The sequence below is a fragment of the Stegodyphus dumicola genome, chromosome 1 (assembly GCF_044657685.1).
Source record: "Stegodyphus dumicola isolate Sdum_Otavi_A_Nest chromosome 1, ASM4465768v1".
In the NCBI taxonomy this organism is placed as follows: domain Eukaryota; kingdom Metazoa; phylum Arthropoda; class Arachnida; order Araneae; family Eresidae; genus Stegodyphus; species Stegodyphus dumicola.
In genome coordinates, this window is record NC_140768.1 from 47,216,507 (window position 1) to 47,241,388 (window position 24,882).

Below are 24,882 nucleotides of genomic sequence, written 5' to 3' on the forward strand. Positions count from 1 at the left end.
TAACTTTTGAAACTAATTTTTTTCTTCTGCCATACGCTTTCCGCTTTCTTCAATAACATTCCTTTCAAATTTGGCATCATTTTCATGAGTGGTTCTTTTTTTATAGCGTTTTGAAACTTAAACTTTAATTATAATCACCCTGTATTTCTAAGAGAAAGTTTGTCTGCAACAAACATCTTGTCGCCTAGCTTAATCCAGCGGGATGTTATTCCAGTTTCAGCTGTTTCTTAATTTTTTAATTAAATTGTAATTTTACCCGAAACCCTAAATAAGCTGAGAATCCCGTATTTTATTTTATTATTTAGTTATTTATCATTATTTTAATACTTTATTTATTATTTCATTAATCGCTTTACATTTTATTCAGTTTTAATTATTAGTTATTTTATTACTTAAATAATTAATTATTTTTAAAATTGTATTTTATTTATTTATTTTTACCCTTTTTCTGACGACCTACTTCTAATTTTTTCTAATTTTAGAAATTAAGCTCTGGGGTAAAACCAACCAAAACACTACAGTATTAAAAGACTTAGGAAGAAGCCTTAGACTGTTAACAACATAGTGATATAATCATTCGTTGGCAAACTTACGAAAATATAGCTTCGATTTGTGGTTTAATATTTATAAATGTTAAATGTTTATAATGTGAGTTTAAGTTAAACTTTAAGGAACATTGAAAAAGTATTATCTTTTAACTAAATCGGATATAAGGCTTATATTATTTGATACATTGCAAAAGCTGTATTCCTAATACTTATTCCCAACTTCTACATTAATGTGAACAACTTTTGACATTAGGTACACAAATATTATCGCAGAATCGGTTAACGTAATTAATCTGTCAAAAAGAGCTGATTCGATTTTTTTCTTCTTCTTTACTATTCTGTGCATATAATAAAACGTGATGGAAATGTGTTATATAATTAACAAGTCATAAAAGTGTGTTCGGTTTTATAAAACTGGACAAGGAAAAGATAACTTGTGTCTTTTTCATATCTTTTCTGTTATCGCATTTGCATTTCACAGAAAAAATTAATTGCTGGTTTTTCCATTTTCGCCCTTCACTTGTGTCAGATCGCCAATCAGATAGCAGCTGCGGGCTAATGATTTAGGTATGTTATTCGTCGTCAAGGGGTATGCAATATTATTTTGCATAATATGGTTACAAATACTGAGTGGAACACACACTTTTTTGTTAATTTTTATTGTGTGACTGGAAAAGTATAATTTATCCATTTTTAGCCCAAAGGGCCGATTGCCCAGAAAGGCTCAAAACGGCATTTTGCGTCGAATCACCAAAATCGTTGAATTACTTTTCAAATTGTTGCTACCAAATATTATCGCCTACATTATACTTAAAAAAACTAAATAATGAAGAATCTGCATGAAATCATGCATGTTTCTTGCATTGTGAAAAACCAGTGGTACGCAGGGTTATCAAGTTTTGAATAACATAGTCTTCCACCCAAACAAGGGCACTTTGGAACTGAAATTTGGAATTTGCTTAATTATCTATTTCATATTTTATAAAACTTTGCGAGTAGTGGCAACACACTTTGTATGGAATAAAGTATTTTCATCTGCAACGCGCGAGACTGTCTATCGGGAATTCTAACGATATGCTGTTTTTAAATATTTTTAGCCCAAATGCTTTCGAAATGTGTATGTGCGTTAAAGAAAAAAAGCCTCTTTGGGCCTAATATAAAATGTGAAATTTTCAGATTTTTTCTCATTTATTACTTTTATTGTGAACATCTGAAAATGCTTTCTGTGTACTGAAAGTTCTGTTGGTATGTGTTTCCAGTGATGCTTTTTACATCATTGTTTTTTATTCATAATTCTGTCTCAAAGTGCAATTATAAATTGAGAGTTAGATTGTCATAGAGCAATATTATTACGAGCCATGAATTGGATATTTGTTTAAAAGGTTTAATATTTTGGGGTGAAAATTAATCTCGAAGAGAGTTTTTTTCCTATATTTTTGTTTTTTGTAACGCAGTTTGCTTTTCATTAAATTGATGATAATTCAGAATCTTGATAATATTTGTATATAATAAAGCATGTATTTTAAATTAAACGGTTGTATCTTTTCAAGAAATTATAATTGTTGTTTGTCAATCTAAGCCAGAAATTCCTAGTCCTTTTCTTGCATCGGCCCCCTTTTAAAGAAATTATTTTCTTCATCGACCTCTCTTACTATAAATACTGACACGATAGAAACTTTATTTTAGGATATGTCTTACTTTTAAATTAAAAACTTAATGTCCTCGTAATCACTGGGAAACCCATTTATTCAAGAGTTAGTCATATATGGAGCCTCGTGTAAGCAAGCAACAAGAACCTCTGCTTTAATGCGAAGAATTATATTAAATGTGTGTATTCAGGTCACTTTGGCAGATCAGTAAATTGTAATTGCCTATCAGTTGTTTTAACTTGAAAATGCTTAAGTGTTCAGTAACATAGTTGTTGCCTCTCAGTTGTTTTAACTTACAATGCTTTAAGTGATCAATAATATGCATTGGTTTAATTATGTATTTTAAAGCTTTTGATAATAATTTTAAAGCTTCAAATATTTGTTTTGTGAAATCTAAGAGTTAATTTGAAGCGTCCTATCTGTTTGGATACTTTTTGATTGAATTCTTGAATGCAGCGTTTCTTAGACTGTGGGGTCGTGAAAGCTGCAGCAGGCGATCGCCAAAAAATTAAGCAGTTTTGATATTTCTTTATCTTATTATAATAATTTAACAATAACCAATTATTTTTACAGAATGTATCTGAAAATAGATAAAGATCCGACAATACAGACAAAGAAAAAAACGAAAACGTTTCGACGCAATTCTTTTTATAAAATAAGCGTTCATTTTACTTGCTTTGCACGTGATGCTCTCATTTCGTCCGTTACTTATTTAATATTTTCACATTGTTCTATGTCTTGAAATTAGAAATTAAAGTTAATGACCTGAAACTGCAATAGTATATTACAGTACAAGTGAAAACATTGACAGTTTCACACACACGTTTGTCGGATTTGAGCAATGCTTATGGGGTTCCACAGGTATCTGTTTTGCATAAAGTCCTTAAAAATATATGTGTGTGTCATCTGAGAAATATTTGGAAGCATTATTATTTGGAAGCATGTATTAAAAAACGATCTTCTCTGAAATTTTGGAAAGTGCTTAAAAAACAAAGATCGACGAGATTGAAAATTCTTGAATTAATTCTTCGCGTGTAAAGCATTTTATGAATATAATTTTACGTGAATATAAATTAATTTTATGAAAATAATTAAATAATTCATATAAAACATTAAAAAATGTGTTGGTAATTTAAAAAAAAAACTGATTCGTTTCAAAGCAGCAGTACTTGTTTTGAAAAGGCACACTAAAAGACAAAATTAGCAATATATCTTATTTTTAGCCAAAAGGAGAGAAGTTGATGAAAGCAAATACAATTTCTTATATCACTGGTACGACATAAAAGAATTATTAATTTTTAATTAAATTTGTTATTTTTAATACTTTGATGTTATTAGTAGAATATTTACCTCTCGTATCACACAGTTTACACATCATGCTCTTATCATTATTTTTGTAAAGATCTGATAATGTTATGAATAAATATATGTGAAAGTGCAACACAGTATAATTAATAAATTATGTTTTTAATGTCATATATTTATATTTTGGTTGCAAAAAGTTTGTCTAATTTTTATACACGTACAACATCGTTTGCGTTTAAAAACAACTAGCGATAATAATGAAGTTCAGAAGCACCACGCAGATTGCATTCTTTTTTTGAGCTTTTTCTTTTCTAAATATTGTTTAAGCTGGCAACACTCAGTTTTATTAAAAGGAAAGAATGTAGATGTATTCAAAATTTCAAGAGCTGAATATTTATTCTTTGCGAAGAATTCGAATCTACACAGTTCCTGTTTAGTTCATACATCAAACAAGTAAATATACAAATTATTGAAGATAATTTAATTTTTAATATACCGTCATACTTCATCTTTAAAATTTACAGGTTATGACATCTTGCAGGTATTAAGTACCATTTAGAATGAAATTGCAATTCATTAAGTTTGAAATGTCGATTCTTGTAAGTGCTGTGAATAGAAATTTAAAAATTCAACGATTATTATTTTAATAACATATTTGTAAATAATTATATGGATAAAGTGAATTGAAAAAGGTGGAAACATAATTGTTATCTTATAGAATTGTAGGCTTTTGTTACCGGTTTACCCTGTATAGCCATACACACAAAATTTTCGAGGAAAAAACATCTTTGAGTTTAGGTTAAAATTTTTCTATTGTTTTAATTTTTGCCACTGTTTGTTAAGCTTGATAATTGTTTTATTTTTTTATTATATGGATATAGTATTTACAACTGTTTCTCTGTTGAGAACATCTGTTTAAAACGTTTTGTGTGTGTGCTTCTTCTGATGGTTGGTTATTTTTTATTATCATTGGAGACATTATTATTTTAGAAAAGCAATTTTTTTATTGTAACAATACTGTTTGCGTTCTATAATTTAAGAGTGTTACTGTAAAATAAAATTATTCATTTTGTGAAATTTATTTGTCTTTATTTTGATAGGTACTGAACTTGGCTGTTGAAGTGTTATTTTTAACCAAATTATACTGCGCTTAAGGGAGAGAAGGATTTGAAGAGCTCAAGGATTTGAATTCTTTAAATCCATATTCAGCTTCTCGCAGTCTTTTATGGTAAGTAAATATTTTTTTACAATACATTATCTCCTCGAGCAAAATTAGTATTCTGCAACAAGCCATCAAGAGCCGGAACATTTTCTGTATTGGCAGGTTTACATAATTGCAAGTGATGTATAATACATTGGTATATTTTTAAAATTCAATAAAATATAAATTCTTTTTACTTCCTTGTACGAGCTAAAAGGAATTGTTGTAATCGCGAAAAACTTCAGGTATCATATTTCAACGAAAATATCCATTTTGACCGCTATCCAGTGCGATTTAATGATGTTTATGTGTGGCATCCGCAAGTAAGGACAGAATAAAGGACTCTTTTACACCAAAAAAATTATAAAACTGATTTAAAATGAATGTACGCATCTCGCATAACTCAAAAAACGAGTAGCCTCAGACGTTGAAATTTTGCATGTACGACTGCTATAACATGTAGATGTGCACCTGGTATTTTGGTTGCAATCGGCCGCACTAAAAGTATATATATATATATATATTCAATGTGTTACTCGGCTCAGTGAGCTCCATTTCTTTATTCTTATATGTTTGTAAATTCTGCATTTTTTCTTTAAAAATGATTGAATTATGTTGTTCTTGTCTTCCGGTTAAGGGTTTTGTGCCTTTAGTAAATCTGCATGCACCATTTGTGGATTTATCAACAATTTCAAAGTTGTTTAAGTGCAGCTAAGCCTAATGAATTTTGCGATGTCGGACATGTTTCTTTACATTTTAAACTTGGCAAAATAGCAGATTTGTTGCCAATCTAGATAAACTAAGCTTCGCAACAACAAAGATAACGCCATCTGCGAATGAAATCATGCTTAATTTAATCCATTCTGGAATTTATGCGAGGAAATAAGTGTTTCAGATTTGCTTCGTAATTTTTAATAATAGATATTTAGAGTTTGTATGTAATTTTGCCTTGTCGGGAAGTGAGAACTGAATAAATTGAATGAGAAATACTGAATCGTCTGTGAAAAACTTTTTTGTTTTATACATCGTTTTAGATTTGTTATGGTATTTGAATAGAACATGTAGCAACGATTAGATAATTCTTCAAATGATATAAATTTATATGCATTCTGACTTATAATATGGACGAAATGTAACGCTGTTAAGAAAATCCAGCGCCAGAGTGTCGCTATGGTAAACAAGTATAGTGAATTTTAAAGAGTGCATTTATTCTATTGTGGTTAATGCGCTATTGACGATATAGATTTAATTCAATCCAATGAGTTTAAATGAAATGCAAGAAAAAATGCGTATAATTTAATATTCCGTGCAAGGAAATCATGTGGTGTGCACATCAGATTTTTTTATATAAAAAATTCAGAAAAATTTATTGTAGCATATGAGAAAAATCTTATATTAATTTGTTATAAATTCTTTAAAGGACCGGCCTGAATAACCTTTTTTATGACGAGAAGGAAAGCTTAGTTGGATTATTTGAGTGAATTTCGTTTATTCTGTGACGTACGTTGCACGTTTTATTAGCACGTCATGTTTGGGGTTATAAATCCAGTGTTCTTTAATTGGGTGTTCAATTATCCAGTGATATAATGTGATATTTAATAAAAAATTAGTGCGTAATAAGTGTTATTAATTGAGTGAGTGAATTAGTGTGTAAGTTAAATATATTAGTGTGTAACCATTTAAGTTAGATAATTTTTCTCATGTTTCATTTAAGTAGGAATTCCTCCCCCCAGAAAGGCCACACGTAGGCGTCCTTCATTATTTCCTTCACTATATAGAGAGATTTAGGACTGCCTTACTATATAGAGAGATTTAGGACTGCCTCACTATATAGAGAGATTTAGGACTGCCTCACTATATAGAGAGATTTAGGACTCTTTACACACGTGTGTTCTAGAAGTTGCTGTTAAAAACCATCAAACACGTTTTGTGAACGGAATTAATGCGTCCTCATGTTGTGAGATATGTATCTTAGACAGAAATTATAAAACTTGATTTTTGTGTGTTGATTTTTGTCCGAAGTCAAAACCTTATTATTATGCTACTTCTAACTATAAAATATTTTACTGTCGGGTTATTAGAAATCGAAGCGAATTTTGTACTTTCGGTTGAAGCCTTCTTTCTTATAATTTGAGTGAATTAATGTTTAAATTTGAATGAAGATTTGGTATTGTCGTAACTGGCAATCTACCGAGTTTTGTTACTTAGTTATGAGTTTTGTAACAGATATCGCCACCTCTTTTCTCATTCATTTCATCACAATTTGTGCCGTCAGCCAGTGAGACAGCGAAATAATTACTATATGCGCAAAATTCTTGATATACGCATAACATTTAGAGGACATAACTTTCAGTTATATATTAATATCGAATAATTCATTGAAATACTTGAATTGCTAATCTGATAAAAAGTATTTCACCCTTTTATTCGCACACTGAAAGGTTTCTTATACGAACCAAGAAACAGCAAAAGAAATAAATATTTTGCAAACAATTATTAGTATTAAATAATAATAAATCTGGTAATATAAATTTAGAGATAGTTCTGAATTTTAATTAGCTGACGGCACACCGAATTTGATTGAGTTAATGTTTATATTAGGAATGAAGATTTTATATTTCACAATGTGCCCAGTAGTAAGAAGTAAGTAAAGAATTAAGTAAGGAAGGATAATAATTCATTGAAAATGACCTCCGTTATTAACAACAAGGACAAGTAACTTATACATTACTTTAATAATTTATGTTTGACGATGTTTAGATCAATACGGAAACAAGCGTGTCAGATTCTATCTGAAAAGTACTGAAGACTAGAAATCTTTCAGGTTTTTAATTAAGCTATTTTATGGAATTTCAAGAGATAAAAATCAAATTATACAAAAAGTACTTTTAATAATAATATTTATTAGTAATAATATTTCGATAATGAATTGGAAGTAATATCGGAATATTTGCGATTACAAGAAATTTTATTAAAATCATTTGTGGAGAATTTACCCTTTTTACTTCCTTGTACGAAGTAAAAAGGAAGTATTGTAACCGCGAAAAGTTTCAGGCAGCATATTTCAACGAAAATATCCATTTTGACGGCTATCGAATGCAATTTAACGGTGTTTTTGCGTGATATCTGTACGTAAGGACAGAATAAAATACTCTTAAAAAAATTATAAAACTTCTTTAAAAGTAATTCTGAAGATAATTTTTCGTGGCGTCTGTACGAACGTATGTACGTACGTACGTATCTCGCATAACTCAAAAAAGAGTAGCCGCAGAACGTTGAAATTTTGTATATAGGACTGCTATAACATGTAGATGTGCACATCGTATTTTGGTTGCAATCGGCCGCACCAAACGTATATAAATAATATATTTATCCACTCTGTTACCCGGCTCAGTGATCTCAGTTTCTTTACTCTTATATGTTTGTAAATTGTACATTTTTTGCTTTAAAAATGATTGTATTATAATGTTTTTATCTTCCGGTTAAGGTTTTTATGCCTTTAGTAAATCTGTATGCAATATTTTTAGAATTATCAACAATTTTAAAGTTGTCTAAGTGCCGCTAAGCCTTTTTTTATGGCGACCATTGATGTTTACATTTGAAACAGGAGACTAGTGGATTTGTTGCCAATCTAGAAAAACTTAGCTTCGCAACAACAAAGATAACGCATTCATTTATTATTGCCAATTAAATCATGCTTAATTCTTTCTGGAATTTTTTCGAGGAAATAAGTGTTTAAGATTTACTTCGTAATTTTTAATATAGATATTTTGAGTTTTTATGTATTTTCGCCTTCTCGCGAAGTGAGAACTGAGTTAATTAAATGAGAAATACTCAATCGTCTGTGAAAAACTGTTTCTTTTTTGTTTTGTTTGCTTAATATCTTTTATTCATCATTCTAGCTTTATTATAGTATTTGAAGAGAACATGTGGCAACGATTAGATAATTCTATTCTTTAAATGATATAAATTTTGTGCATTAATAGTTATAATATGAACGAAATATATAAGTTAACTGTTATATAATTAGTGGATTATAAAACAGTTAACTTAGTTTCCGTTATATAATTATTATATAAGTTAACTGTTATATAATTATTAATACTGTTAAGTGAATCTAGCGCCAGAGTGTCGCTATGGTAAACAAATACTTGAGTGAATTTTAAAGAATGGATTTATTCTATTGTGGTTTATGCGCTGTCGGCGAAGTAGATTTAATTCAATCCAATAAGTTTAAATGAAATGCAAGAAAAAATGCGTATAATTTAATATTCCGTTCAAGGAAGTCATGTGGTGCACACATTAGATTTTTTATTTATAATTTGGTTATAGAAAACTGCTCTTGATTTTAACCTTGCTATTGATTGTAATAAATTCTGGATGAGAAATTAATTTTTGGTTTAATTTATTATCATATGGTAATCAATTAGTCTGTAGATTCTTGGTCGTTGCATATATTATATTTAATTAAAATACTAATGCAAGGTCTGTTGAAAGAATGAAAAGCAGTACTATAAAGGCATATCGTATTTGAAGTACCAAAAATAATCAGTGAAATAAGCTCGCGATCATAGGTTTCATAATCGAGAAATGTTTGGGAAATTAGGTGAGAAAACGTGATTAAAACATTTTTAGAATTCATGTAAAAGTAGTTATGAGCTTGAGTTTTTCTTATAGTTAAAAGTAATATTTAAGTTTCTTTACCGAAATATTTCTTCTGAATGAAGTGGCTACGATTCTGTTCATTAATAAAACATGTCTGATGCTATTAAATATTTTCAGACTAATTTGCATTTGATCGCGTAAATATCAACGCTTTTTGCGTTTTTAATGTAACAAGCATTTATATTCTTTCTTTTTTTTATGGTTACGCTACGCTAGCTTGGCACTTGTTCTTCCCCCTGCAGATAGATATTTTATTTTGTCTGCCTCGATGTTTGCTCAGTTTTTAAATATGTTATCGTTCAACATTCCATAAGATTTTAAATTTAACTTTCCAACTAAAAGAGTATCTTGCTTTAACTTGCTGAAAATTTGAATTAATTTTTGTATATTTCTTAATAATTTATAGTTTTATTTTATTATTGAATAATGTCTCTAATTAGTACGGTTTATGATATGTCTGATTCATGCGATTAATAATACTATATGAAGTTTTACAAACATTTACTTCATTATTGTAATTAATGAGAGAGTTTTATAACGCATTTTCTTCTGAATAACTCAGTTATTCTGACCAAAGGGCGTTGTAAAACTTTCTCATTAATTAAAATAATGAAGTAAATGTTTGGTCAGAATAACTGCTTGCTTTCTATTCAGCAATAAGCGTTTTGTTTTATCCCAGTGTCCAATTAATGCTTTCAACGTGTATTACTTTGTCATACAGTGTTACTTTGAACTCTAATTTATAATTGGTTTAATTGTAAGATTTCTTGTAATTAGATTTCCATTAATTTCTTTGGTAAATTTTCAAATTACGCCATCAAGATTACGCTTCTGTTCCATATTGTTATTTTATTTTTGTTAAAAAGCAGATTACGTTTTGATTCTTGTTAAATGTGCCTACGAGAAAGATAGGTACTTTTCCGTTTCGCCGGCGCAAATCTCGCCAAGCAGACTTTGTTGGCGACAACATACAGTATACACATAAAAAATGTTAATTCTAAGAATTTTTTTTTATTTTGAAGGCATAAACATTTTAATATGGTTTAAAATTTTGTAAAAAGCCAATAAATAAAGACAATAAATTTGTAAAAAGACATTAATTTAAGAATTTACTATGATTTCATGGTTCAAAATCCTGATTCGCCGGTTCGTATCACGTGACCCCAAGTTATCTCATCTCACGTAAACTACGCTACTAAAATCTAATTCGCTCAGTAATTATCTACATTAATTTCAAGTTAAATCTTAATTTGGAATACAAGTTTAAATGCAAGAATTATTTCAATTCGTACGAATAGCTTACTCAGAAATTATGTAAAACCGCAGTGCTTTACTTCGCTAGTGCATTCTCATTAGAATTGATGAATTTAACACTTGATTTCGCCTTCGGATGAGCGGTGTAATTGCGTTCTAATTGACTTATTACCGTGAATTGCCTTAGGGGATAAAATTTAAATATCGTATTGCCTTAGGGGATAAAATTTAAATATCGTGTAAAAATTCTATATGGCCAGTATTGAAAGAAACAATCTGATAAGAAATGGCTTCAACTTGTTTTGAAACTGAGGCGTAAAAGGTTACCAGCGAAGATATTTCGTCTGGCATCAGTTAAACCATTATTGGCGACTTTATCGTTTGCGCCGGCAAAACGGAAAAGTACCGAAAGATATAATGTCTTGAAAAAAATTTCGGAATTAAAAGCTATTTTATGGGTACACGAAAATTTTAGCGAGGTGTTCGTAAATGTGATTTTTTTTAAACGTTGTAAATGGAATTTTCTTTTTTGAGTTGCATATCGTACGTATTCGAAAAAATGTTAGATTGCTGAAATGTTTCTCTTTTCGTAATTTTTGTTTTTTATATTTGAAACAGGTAACGTGACCTTACTATTTCGTCATTAGCGATTTTCACTTATCCATTACGTAGTCATATTGATGTGTAATTGAGTTACGCGATTAAGTAGTGTCAGACTATCTTGAGACTTTTGGCTTTATGACTGGACAGGATGTTCCAATTAACGTATCCTAATTTCAGTTGCACGTGAAAAATTAACGCTTCAAGATCTTACGAAACAACAGGGTTTTATTTGAAAAAAAAGTTAACTAAGTGTTAGTACACAAACTGCAGTATCTCTGTGTCCGCTTCAGTGATTGTAATATTGATAATCAAGTAATAGACGATCTCTTGACAATTACAACATATCGTTAGTTTGGCGTTTAGTGCGTCGATAAGTTAATAAAGATTCTACAGCATTTGAATTTTAATTGCGTAAATTTTTCAACCGACTTCAGAGGAAGGAATCTGAAATATATTATAGAGATTCTGATAACATCATCAGTTGTACAGATTTGCGCTAGTATCGAATGAACATCCGTGTTTTTTAGTCTGTTACTTTATAAAGTACTTCAAGATCATATTAGCTACTGTCTCCTCATTTAGAATCATAACTTGTATCGTTATCACCACACAGAGGGGATTAAGAGATTTTTGCAAATTAGGGGATTTGACCACTTTCTGCGGCGAGGCAAAATTAAGTTGAAGTGCCTATTATGTAACAGTGTGCTGGTTCCTCATTGTGGTGAAATGCGTGTCATATCGCATGATAAATTTGAAGGAAACTGCTGCAGTATGTTCAGGTATGTTGCTAGTAATATTCTCATTAAAGACGAAGGCGGAATACATTTTAGTTTGTGCGAGTGCACATTAGAGGTACGTTGACAGCCAGTTTCTGGAAATTTTGTAGTTTTCTGTGTGCTGTATATGAATAATACAGTGACTTACTACTTTTGACATGTTCACCACTCGCCTACTGTGCAAGGCTTTTAAAAGTATTTGTAACTCTTCACGAGTTTTCTACAAGAGAGTAAACTGGTGGAATTCTTCGTAACTTTACCGAAGGATATTGGGAATATTAGCCAATTTCTCTTTTGTTATCCTCACCGAATGTATCTAAAGGTTTAAGAAATAGTCCTTGTATTCTATGCCTTTCTAATATTCGTTTTCATTGTATCTTAAACCATTGCATTATCACGAGTTAAGTAAAATGAAATGCGGTGAAGCGTAACATTTTGTTAATGGATGTTTTTCGTAACCTCCATGAATCGCTGGAAATTATGAAGCATTTCATATCATTAAGTGGATAATATGTTTCTATTCATTATCAAAAATAGTTTTATATTAAAAAAGCGTACTTTATTGTATGGCATTGTGTGAAAGTTGAAGTCTAGAACTGGAAGCATCAGTGCATAACATACTGTTTTATGTGAAAATGACATTTTGAAATTAGTTGAATTCAAAAAATTGTCGTACTGAAACTCAGTGAAAACTAAACGCATAATTAATAAGAATTTAGGATAAATTCTTGTTTGAATTAATTCATGGTTTAAATTGAGAACTCAAAACAATACAATAACATCAGGGTTCAATCATCACAATAACGCTTTGCAAAAGAAGATAAACATGAAATTTGTGTCACCTAATTTGAAGGGTTTCCAAGTTTCTTTCTTCATATGTATTCCAAACTAAAAGAAAAAACGCAATCTAAAACAAAAACAAGTGCTCAGACTTTGTTGATAGCTTACTTAAATAATTACTCATCTAATATAAAATTAATTCGGAATATTGCAAATAAAATATCTTAACGCAACTAATAAAATAATTTCACATGTCATCTAACACTTTTCTCGTGAGTCCTTTTCCCAGTAATTACTGTATTTCCTCGCATATTCTCGCATCCGTTGTTTTTAGCGCTAGGTTCCGAAAATTGTAAAACTATTCGCCTAATTATACCCTGACTTAATGCGTTCAGAGAACAAGCTCCCCTAAAGTTTCAGATGGAATTGTCCATGAAGTGATTTTTTTCATGTTGCTAACAATAGCAAAATTTTTGCAAACTACGCTGAACCTTTTCCATCTAATTATTGAACTTTATACTTACCTATTGTAAGAACCGAGTAGTTATAACGAAGCAAACCGGAGCTGACATTCGCTGCACGATTTCGCTGAATGTTCATCTTCTATAATTATTTGAAGCCCAAGGAGTAGCAGAGATAACAATAAAGACGGGTAAGATTTAAGTTACAGGAAAGTGTAAATGAAAGTATCTTATTATATGTTGTAATATTAATATTACTTACGTGTTTTTATTGTAATGTAGGTTTGTTTTTAAAGAAATAATATTAAGATACTAACCTGTAATTTATCCATGACTACTTGTCATTTGCGATGTTATTACTGTAGCCGCGTCCTTCGGAAATTAAATTATTCACATAACTTTCCCTTTCGATATATAAAATTTAAGACGTGTGCACGTTTCAGTATTATGGTTTGAAAAACTTATTCCATTAGATCGAACTTCGTTGGTGATGAAAACGTTTTTTGCGGAGTCAATAAAATCTTTTCGTTTTTTATAGACTGTATCTTAAAATTCGTGATGTCATTTGAGTGAAGATAGGTCGAAACAAAATTTAAGAGTGTGTCTACATATTAAAGAGGCGATAGGCCAGAAGGACTTTCAGTCTGGAAACGGCATTTGCATAAACGGCTGTATATTTTTTTCAGATTATTTCCACTAAATATTATCGCCCTGTATTGTATTTAAAGAAATCACATAATGAAAAATCTGCATGAATGTATCTATGTTTCTCGCATTGTAAAAAACCGTCGACGAGAGTAAAAAAAAGACGTCAAATTTGAATAATTAGAACTCCACCGGGACGGCTGCACCTGGAATATGGCACTCCACCGAGAATATGATAACCTGGAAGAACCAATCTTGAATTTCGAATTTGTTTTATTATCTATTTTATATTTTGTAAAACTTTAAAAATTTTTTTATTTAAAAACTGAACAGTTTCAAAGCGAGTAGTGAGAAAACTGTTTGGAATAAAACATTTTTATTTTCAGCGCGTAAGGCTGTCTATTGGAAGTTCTAAACGATATGCTGTTTTTAAATATTTTTAGCCAAATAATTTAATTCGTGATGTAATTTAAGTGGCGCAAGCCCAAATGCTTACGCACTGTAAAAAAAAATCTGTAAAGTTACTAAGAAAACTCATGGAAACTGGGATGCCATGGGTTATTTGAGTAACAGAAACAGGCGTTTTCTTTGTAACATTACAAGAGTTTTGCCTGTAATGGTTACAGATCTTTTTCTTGTAATATCACAGCATATAGTTATGTAAGTAGAACATATTTTTCTCATGTAAATTCCCAAACGATATATCTGTAATGGTTACAGATTATTTGCGTGTAATATTACAGCAAATAATTATGTAGAAAGAACATGTTTTTCTCATGTAAAATCTCAACAGATATATCTGTAACCGTTACAGGTTATTTACTTGTATTATTATAGCAAGTTATTATGTGAGTAGAAGATACTTTTCTTACGTAAAATTCCAATGGTTGTATCTGTAAAGGTTTCAGATTATTTCCTTCTAATATCCCATTAAGTAATTATGTGAGTAGAATATATTTTTCATAGATAATACTAAAGGGTATGTTTATAAAAGTAGTAGATATTTTTTTGTCTAAAATTATGCTTATTATAATAAAATATATTGAAATCAAGATGTTTTGAGTAAAACAATATCTTCATGTGTATATCATTGTACAGATATATGCAAGTGAAGCATAATAGTTTGGCTTTTTAAATTAGTCAATTTGACCTCAGAATAGCATTAATTTAAAAGATGTGCTTTCAACAGCAATGTTCTTTTTTCAAAAAGTAACATTAGTCTGTTGCAGAGTATTTTTCTTTTATGAAGAGAAACTTATGTCTGATATTATTGAAAGGCCTTTCACATTATCATTTTGATTAATTTAAAAGTTCAAATTGATATGCTACTCCTTATATTTGCCCTGTAAAATAGCTGAAAAAAATAGTATGTTTTATTTGCATGTTAGTGTCAGTTAATAAGATATGTTCTAGAACTTTCTTTTTAGTAATTTTAGCTAAAATAGACACATATTGTTTAGATTTAACTTATATGAGTAAACGTGTTGCATGTTGATATGATCATATTATTACAGTAAAAGACATTTTGTGAAATATTTCTATGAAGAACTCAGAACAGCTGTTCTTCATATTTCAAAAATATATTCTGTCCTTCTAAAAAATGACATTTTCAGTAAATTAAAGAATTCAACATAGCAATGAACTTCATTTTGTTACTACAAGGAATTCAAATTTTGTTCATACGCTTGAATTACAACGTCTAACTAATTCTTTTATTCTTATCTGCACTCAGTGTTTGTCAACAGTCTGCTATTGTTTGAAATAATGCATAACTTTTTTACTTACCTTCAAATAATTTCCTTTGCATTAACAGATAGAAGTCTTTCATTAAAAACCTAATGTCATGCTTTTTGAATAAGCATAAAACTTTGCCAACTGACCTTAATTTTTAAAGCCTTGTTCCCCTTAAAATTCTTAATACAATTATGCCTTTAAGAAATTTATTTCTAAAATTAATACTTCAGTTTAGCTTAAAATTTAATGCATTTTAATTTTACCTATAATTTTTTACAAACATAATATGTAATAAATCTAAGCTTAATATTTACCATTTCGAAAGTGATACTAAAAAGTATTCCTAGATATTATAAATTTCGAGATTCGCATACAAAATTGTGAAATAAACATGTGACAACAGAAAACAAACTTTATGCTCTCTCTATATTACAGCATGTTAATTAAGAAGTTTATTGAATTTATAATTTTATTGTGAAACACTATGAAGCAAATAATATGCTAATTAAAATACAGAAGTAAAAATAATTTATTACTTAATTCATAAACTTTACATAAAACCTGAAAAAAAGAATTAATTAAAAAATAACATAATTTAATAAACATTTCATAAAAATTCGTTTCGACTGCTTGGAAAAAATGAATGGTTTTTCTCCTCTTTGTAAACCATGTCTCCTAAATAAAGAAAAAAACATTTCTTTTAAAATCATAATCATGCTCTTAAAAAGCTTATAAAAATTATTTTAATAGATGTTTTAAACATGTGCTTATATAACACTTTTAATCATATTTCTTTATAATATCTTAATTAATTAAGAACAGCTTAAATTCTTTAAAAAATTGGATTACAGTGAACCGTCTCATTACGACAAGCTACCTCAGTCAATCACTTTTTAAATTTAATCAGCATCCCTCATAAAATAACTAATTAGTAAACATAACTTCGCTAGGATGCCCACTATCATTTAAAGATCAAAATTTTCAGGAATCACGTAGCTTAGAGAAGGTTCATTGTACAAAAACAGCCAATATTCAAATATTTTCATAAATGAAGCCACCATAGTTATTAAATATAATATACAGTATACTTATTCAGAATTCAGAACTTGAATAAATTTCTCGAACTGTTTTAGCATTCGAAAAATATTATATTTATTACCTTAAATTTCTAAATCAATATTACATATTCGTCTAAAGGAATCACTGGGACTCGGACAACATTTTCCCCCTAGCTTTCTTTTAGCACAGGATTCTGAATATGTTTTAAAGATTTAGGTAATGTTTGTCTTCCTTAAGGCGCTCACAAAACAAGTTACCCTAAATGTTTTGTTCGCATAGTGGTCATTTTCATCTTACTAACTGATTTGCTAGTGGATTTTGGATGCATGGCCTATCATTGATGAAACAATAATAGTGAACAGCTTCAAGAAAATGGGGATATCTAATGCTCTTGATGCCATATTCCCACTTATTTTTACTAATTTTATCTTCCGAAAATTAAGAGGGAAAAATTAAACGAATAATTTAATTTCCAAAGGACACAGTCACAGTAGGAATATAACAAATGAAAAGTAATCATGGATAAACTACTACTATCACAATATTATTTATTTAAAAGAAACCTCTATTTCAATAAGAATACACATAATTGCAACATCTAATAAGTTATCTCATTTCTTCTTTATAATTTGAACTTCTGTCATTCTCATTGTTGTTCTTGCAAATCCTTAGGCCTCAGATCATACATAAATAATTAGAGAAAGTTGTGGTCCGATACTTGCTAGGGTGAACATTCAGCTGATATGGCAAAATTGCACAGTGAATGGCAGTTGGTATTTGCTTTCACTATCATAGATCATTGTTTGTATTAGGCTGACATAATATTCAACAGTTAGAAGAGAAAGATTCAACGGGGCCTTAAGTGTGCAAAAGTTTGCCTTTGTTAGTAGGACGAAAACAATCATTATGTTGATAAATCCATTTTAAAATCTTGGAATATTCATTTTCTGAATGCATTAAAAAGGGGAAAATTATGTAAATATTTTTTTAATTTTAAGAATCTGGTTCTAAAGCTGGGTGGGGTGGAATATGCAACGCAATACGATAATTCGTGGCAGTACAAACTAAACGGTGATAACTTGCATGCTGTAGAAAAAGACACAAATTGCAGTTCCAGATGCATTAAATGCTTTGAGGTCTAGGGAGTGGCAGTGGGCAATACTAAGAGTGAAATTCAATGTATAGGGAAGTAGGAATGAAAATTACTTTTATTAGATAACTTAAATGGTTATGTTACTAAGCGTTCTTATTGGAATGTAGGTTTCTTTTAAATAATAATACTATGATAGTTACCAGTAGTTAATTCATGAATATTTTTGATTGGTTATGATCTTATTGTAATCACATCCTTCAAAATTAAATTGATTGCTTAATTTCCCCCTTGATTTTCGTACTATAATATAAAAGGAGGAAAATAGTCTGGAAGTAAACATAACTCCTCTTTCTCTCTCTATATATAGACATGTATCTTCGTGTGCAACTAAACAAATGTGACTTTTTCTTCTTTAAAAAATTGTGTAAATAAATAGAATTAAGTTCATTTCAAAGACTTATGACACATGAAATATACATGATCAAAATAAATTAGAAAATTAAGTTCAAATAAATTTTAAGCTAAATTACGTGTTGCAATGTAAGTTGCAATAATTCAGTTATAATAATTAATACTAACAAAACCAAACATCATATTCCCATTCTGCAAAGTATAAAAATTCTTCTGCAAAACTGAAAAAATGACCAACACTTTGGCTTATTTGATAACTTTCAAATTCACTCCTTTGTTTGCATTTAGAATTTATAACTTTAATTTTCCACAGAAATTTGTTTTTGATTTTAAAAAATTTCACTGGCATAATTTCATTCACTTCAGCATATATTAATAGATGCAGAAGGTTTTTGTACCTTACATAATTTTAAATCTTATGTAAACTAACGTAATTAATAATAAATCAAAACATAGATCAGAAACAGCATAAAATTTAATTAATAATTACTACTAGTGTCACACAAAATGCTATGAAATTAATTAATAAAATAAGAATGAGATAAAATATATAGAATTAATATTCCACATGTGTGAAGTTTGGAAGTTTCACGTTAAATATGTTTTTTTAATTAAGTATTTTTAAAAATGACCCCTTAAAGCATGGGACCTTTCGTAATTAGAACTTGCAAATCTGCTTCGCTAGTCTTTCATAACATTGCTTTTCTTTTATTAACAAGAAATATTGCATTCAGTTATTTAATTTAAGATATCAAAAATAATGCTACTGAAAGGCATGAATACTTACTTAAATTTGAAATTAATTTGGTTGACTTAAAATAATATTTAAAAAAAATAAATCTTCATATATAGGTCTAAAAATCAGACCTTATTAATTTTCTTTTATTTGAACGATATCTGAATTCTGCCTTAGTTTGGACTAGTAAATCATTGGGCAATTAAATGCCAAGCTATAAGAGAACTAATGTAGTTTACAAATGCACTGAATTTTATTTCCGGTATTAACTTTCAAAGAAAGTAAAATTTTCTGCATATTTGCATCATTTGGATTGATAGAATATGGCAAAGCATGCAAAGGCTATCAGCCTAAAAGAAAGTATATATTCATAGGCGGTTTTGTAAGGAAAAGTAGCTTGCATTTCCATTTATTCATGTGTATAAATATATATATTGTTAATGCTAAAATCAATGCTTCATTAAAAATTCATTATTATTTTATTTTTAATACAACATACAGATACAGAATTGTTTTAAATTCCAATAAACAATAATAATTTATTTTTAAGAAAACTTATTTTATGATTTATATATTATATTACATGAATAAGAGAAACATTTGTCAAGAAATGTATTAAACTTGTATTAGCAGATTCATGCTAACCTAGTAACAAGACTATCATACTTCAATACTGTATTAAAACTGGGCAAAATAAAATCAACATAAATTCTACATTAAATGTTTAAAAACTTATAAGTATGCAATGGTAGTTATATATACAATATAATATATGTTGTCATTTATAAAATATTAATGAAATGATATTTTTGGAAATAATGCACAAAATTTTAGTTTTGTTTTATAATTAGTTTAACGAATTGTTAGAAAAATATTTTAGGTCATTTCCATTTTTCCCCTGTTGATATTGGTATATTAAAATATATGGAATAATTAAGTTGCATCTAGTTAGTAAAACAAAACATTACGAAAAGTATGATACGGCATATTTTTAATCAATATAATTACTTCATTTTGGAATTATAATATTTTCGTAAGAAATTAATACCACTGAAAAAAATATTATAACACTAAAGGAATAAACGAGATTCTCGACCGCGTTGTTCAAGTTTTTGTAATTTTACTTCATAACACACTCGTACATAAACATATTAGACTGAATTATAAACCAGGTATAACTAATTAGATAATCCTAGAAAAAGAATAAACTAAACCTAGTAAGCAAAAAAAAATATATACATTACATTCAGAATTCTAAATGTTTATATAAACGTTTCTCGCAAGGCCTGCCGGGAAAAAGATGTCAAACGTTCTTTGGTCAGACGATTGGAAAAGAACGCTAAAATGATTAGTTTTGTTTTCAACAACCACATTACCATTTCAATTATATACCACAAACAGTGATTAAATTTTGGAATAATTAGTTTTAAATAATAATAAGGGCAGTTGAAGGCGTAATTTATCGGATGCACAATGACAAAATACTACTATTAGATCTGCATTTGGAATAAATATTTTGCACTCTTTCAACTCATTAGACATTACGAACACTGATATTAATTAATCGCAAAGCTTAAACGTTTAAATACTTACTCACTACATATAACAGTGCAAAGTGCATGAGAATAATCTGCATAAAATGAACAAAAAATATTTCAAGTAGTAATTGTAAACATTTTCTTACTTACCTGCGCTATACAACCAACATGCATTCAGCCATGTTTTTTTCTGCAACTAGCTTTCAAACACTTTTCTCCTGATTGGCTAATTTCCAGTCAGTCACGTGATTCTTCCGCGCGGCTACTGAAACATTATCTGTAATGTTACAAGCAAATCTGCTGTTACCGCTACAGTTTGCTTTCAACCTGTTACCATTACAGGAAATTCTTCTGTAACTTTTTGATTTCTGTAACTTTACAAAACTTTTGCCTGTAAAAAGCGAACTTTTTTTTTACAGTGCGTGTATGTGTTTGTAAATGAAAACAGAAGACCCACCTAGGCGTAATATAAAATCTGAAAGCCTTTCAGATTTTTTTGAAAGGTATTATAATTTATTTATTTATTTTTTTATTTTCAATTCATTTATATTTTTATTTTGTGAGAAAAGTACTACAATAACCATGATATTAACCTTAAGTTTGTTTTACCCATCATTCTTCAGGAACTCTAAATTTTGCTTTCTCAACACCGGGGAAAATGTTGAGCGAAGACTTTAATGTGTTGCAAAAACGTTTTATGTGTGATTTATATGAGAAGATCTGAAGCACCATTCTGAATCGCCGTTAACTTTCATGTAGTCTGTAACCACAGGGACAGGGACAGGGAAAAGTGGACGGAGCACCAGAACTTCGTCAGTGACTTTTACAGGTGTTGCTCCGCCGCACTACTGTACCCCGCTGGGCTTTTAGTTGGCCCGTATCGGATGCTAGCCTACCAAGACATTTACATAGGAATTTTACATTAATATTAGACTTACGTATTGAATATACAATTACAAAGACATAGTATACAATTATTGCAAAGAAATTAACCTATCAACAAAAGTTGGATTATGGCAGATTGAAATAACATAATTACTTCGAACATACATACAAACTTTCATTGTACATTGTACTTCATACAAACAATATATTTACATTAGTATATCTAGTTACATCGAATTAAAATAAACATCATTTTAAGGAGCTAATTGAAGATTTTTTTTTTTTGGTGCATTTTATCATACTTAGTTGAATTACTAAGGCGAATTCTCTTATTAATACATTTCCTTTCATTTTTTTAACTTGTTACACACAAATGCATCAGCACTGAAGTCTTACATTATTATTTTTGTAAATTAATGTATCATAAATACAGAAAATATACATTAGAAAATCACATAATACTTGCATTTACACTAATATGTCTAATAGAGTCGTATATTATTTACATTATATTTTAATTAATGATTTAATTATTACACTAATACAGTCCAAATTCTTAATGTAACTATTTTATAAAAACTATTTATACCATAATGTATCTATTTATACCATAATGCCTGTTTCAGACACTTGCAATATTTCTGAAATCTTGCATTATTTTTGCAAGTTGTAGAATAAGAGGTATTTATACAGATGCGATAGCATCTTGACATATGTCTTCTCTTTTATATGCAAAAAGTTTCTTCATAATCAAGGAAACCTTTTGTTGTAAATGAGGTATCGTTAGCATGCATTTAATGTACTCAGGCGTAATTTGTGACCTTCCTTTGCAGTGTAGCTCTTTTGTGAGCTGGCACTTGAAAATATAGTGCTCTGGGTCTCCCTTTTCCCCACATACGCACTTGTCTGATTCGCTCAAATTTCGTGCAAAGTAGTACGTGGGGAAAGGACCATGTCCAGATAAGAATATGTTGATGAAGAAGTTATAAGAGATTGGATCATATGTGGGTTTCTTGTAGAAGTTGAAAAGCCTTCTACCTACTTCTGCATTTTCCCATTCAGTTTGCCATTTTTTTAATGTAATTTTTTTCAACATATGTTTCACATACGATTTAGGGAATGGGACATTGATTGGAGGTAGAGATGGGTCTTGAGCTGCATTTTTAGCAAGCGCATCTGCCCTTTCATTTTGGGCTTGTCCAGCATGCGCTTTTACCCACTTTATTTTTATAGATGTTCTCTTGCGCTGTGATAATAAATCGTAGATATCTTGCACTATTGATGATTTGTTTCTTGCATCATTGACAGCTTTAATTGCCGCTTGGCTATCACTGTAGATGGTAACATATGTTAGATGCTTTTGATGAGACCATAGAATAGCGTGTTTTATGGCTGAAAGCTCAGCTTGGAAAACGCTGTTGTTGTTCCTTAGGTGTCCTTTCCATTCTGTTGTATCTTGTTCTGAGAGGAGTGCAAAGAACGCGCATCCTACTTCTTCGTTTAACTTTGACCCATCTGTGTACACGACTGGAAATGAAGGTACACTGAGGGTGTCTTCTTTTGTAGATATTCTGAGTTTTGCATGTACTGCAGGGTGTCTTAGGTAAGGATTTCGTGGCTGTTCAAAATCAAGGGGGCACAGGTTTTGATCTTCTACCTCTATGTTTTTCTTGAGGTGGAATAACGTGGCTAAGTCTGCATCTTCTTTTGCTTTCAGGTGGAGGGGTGGGATTCCTGTTAATACACAGAGAGCTGCCGTTGAGGTAATTCTGTATGCTTTTGCTATTTGTAAGAGGAAGGGGCGTTGGATTGAAGCTAGGAGTCTTTTCTTTTTCACTGTCATAGGGTGAGTCCATGCTGATGCCCCGTAGAGGATTATTTTTTCGATCACGGTATGATAGAGAATGTTTTGCATCCTCGACTTGAGGCCCCACGTTGTGCCTTGCATCCTTGCGAGGGCTCTAGAAATAGACCGCCAGCCACGAAGCTTGCTGTTTATACGGTATTTCTCTTTCTGCTACCTGCGTGAAACTAAAGTAAATGAGTAGTGGAATGGCGGTATTTATTACCCTGCAATTTAAGAGGGAAGAATCTCTCTCCTCCTCCCATTTTGCGTGACAGCAGCGTAATACTGCGCCAGGCATAGAAAACATTCCGGTTAAACTACATGGTGAATACTTGTATGCATGAGACGGTGGTCACAAACAGAAATAGAGAGCGGGTCGCAAGAAGAGTCTGAAATCAGCAGCCGAGGAGTATTTTATTTTTTAAATTTTAAACAAAACTAAAAATTTTATTAGTAAAATAAAAAATATTGTAAATAAATTTTAACTATTTATTAAAATTACTAAATTGTTATCAAATGATACATAAACAAAACAAAAAAATCTGAGAGCTTTTAGGTTTTATATTACGCAAAAAGTGGCATTTTATTAACGTTTTGTGTGTTACCTTTGTTTATTAAATATCATGTTCTTCTCACTTTTATGTGGTTTACCACATAAAATCAATTCAACAGCAGTATCACAAAATATTTAAAAATAGCATATCTTCAGAATTTCCGATAGACAATCTCGCGTGCTGAACATAAAAATGTTTTTTTCCCGTACAGTATTGCTATTGCTTCCTTTGAACTCGTTAAGTTTATTAATAAAAAATTCGTTAAAGTTTTACAAAATATGACATCGACAATAAAACAAATTCCAAATTCGGATTTATAGGTGCCTATATTTGGGTGGAGAACTATGTTATTCAGAATTTGATGACTCTAGGTTACAAATGTTTACAAATGAGAGGAATACGACCCGATCCACCTGGTCTAAAAATAGATCTTACCATCTTGTTTTGGTCGCCTCTGATGATGGCTAAAGGTACCGTTCTTTTTTCACATTGCGAGAAACATACATACGTTCATGCAGATTCTTCATTATGTAATTTCTTTAAATATAATACAGGGCGATAATGTTTGGTGACAACAGTTTGAGAAGTAATTCGTCATTTATAGTTAAACGCCACAAAATGCCGTTTTGAGACTAATAGCCCTTCTGAGCTACCGGCCCTTTGGACTAACAACAATAATAATAATAATATTGTATAAGAAAGACATTCAAATTTATATTTGGTTTGATATGATAATCATAAACAATAGTTTATTAGGTAACTTACATATAACTTCTGTGTAATTAGTTAACTTATAACTGCAGTGTAAATAGTTCATACATTTGCTCGCAACAAATATCTTCCAGGAAAGATATGAAATACAAGTTGATCTTTGGCGAAACAGTCTCATTTACATGAAGTTTTTTAAACTTTTCTTTCAGATTTGAGTAAATATTAAATTACCTTGAATTGGCTTGAATAGTAAGTTGTGTGTAATAAAGAAATAATACTTTTAAAATTCTGGAACGGGGGTTAAATGATGAAATGAAGTTTATTGTAATAATGACTTAATTCAAGAACTTAGCTAATGACCTGCGCACAAAATTAATTTTTAAGGGACAAGATTGTTTGAAGTTCAGGATTATCAGGGTTGTGTGAGC

General features: G+C 29.9%; 2 long non-coding RNA genes across 2 annotated transcripts in view; one reads left to right on the forward strand and one right to left on the reverse strand.

Moving 5' to 3' along the window:
* Positions 1–1,684: 1,684 nt before the first annotated feature.
* Positions 1,685–24,882, forward strand: part of LOC118187685 (uncharacterized) — a 210,221-nt gene continuing 187,023 nt past the window's right edge. The window contains exons 1-2 of the long non-coding RNA XR_004758001.2: positions 1,685–3,955; positions 4,603–4,730. This is a non-coding gene — a long non-coding RNA (uncharacterized LOC118187685). The remainder of the gene's footprint in view (positions 3,956–4,602; positions 4,731–24,882) is intronic.
* LOC146999072 (uncharacterized) lies at positions 16,133–20,816 on the reverse strand. Its single transcript, XR_015039398.1, has 2 exons — positions 20,609–20,816; positions 16,133–16,296 (listed from the first exon to the last, which is right to left on the reverse strand). It is a non-coding gene; the product is annotated as an uncharacterized LOC146999072 (long non-coding RNA).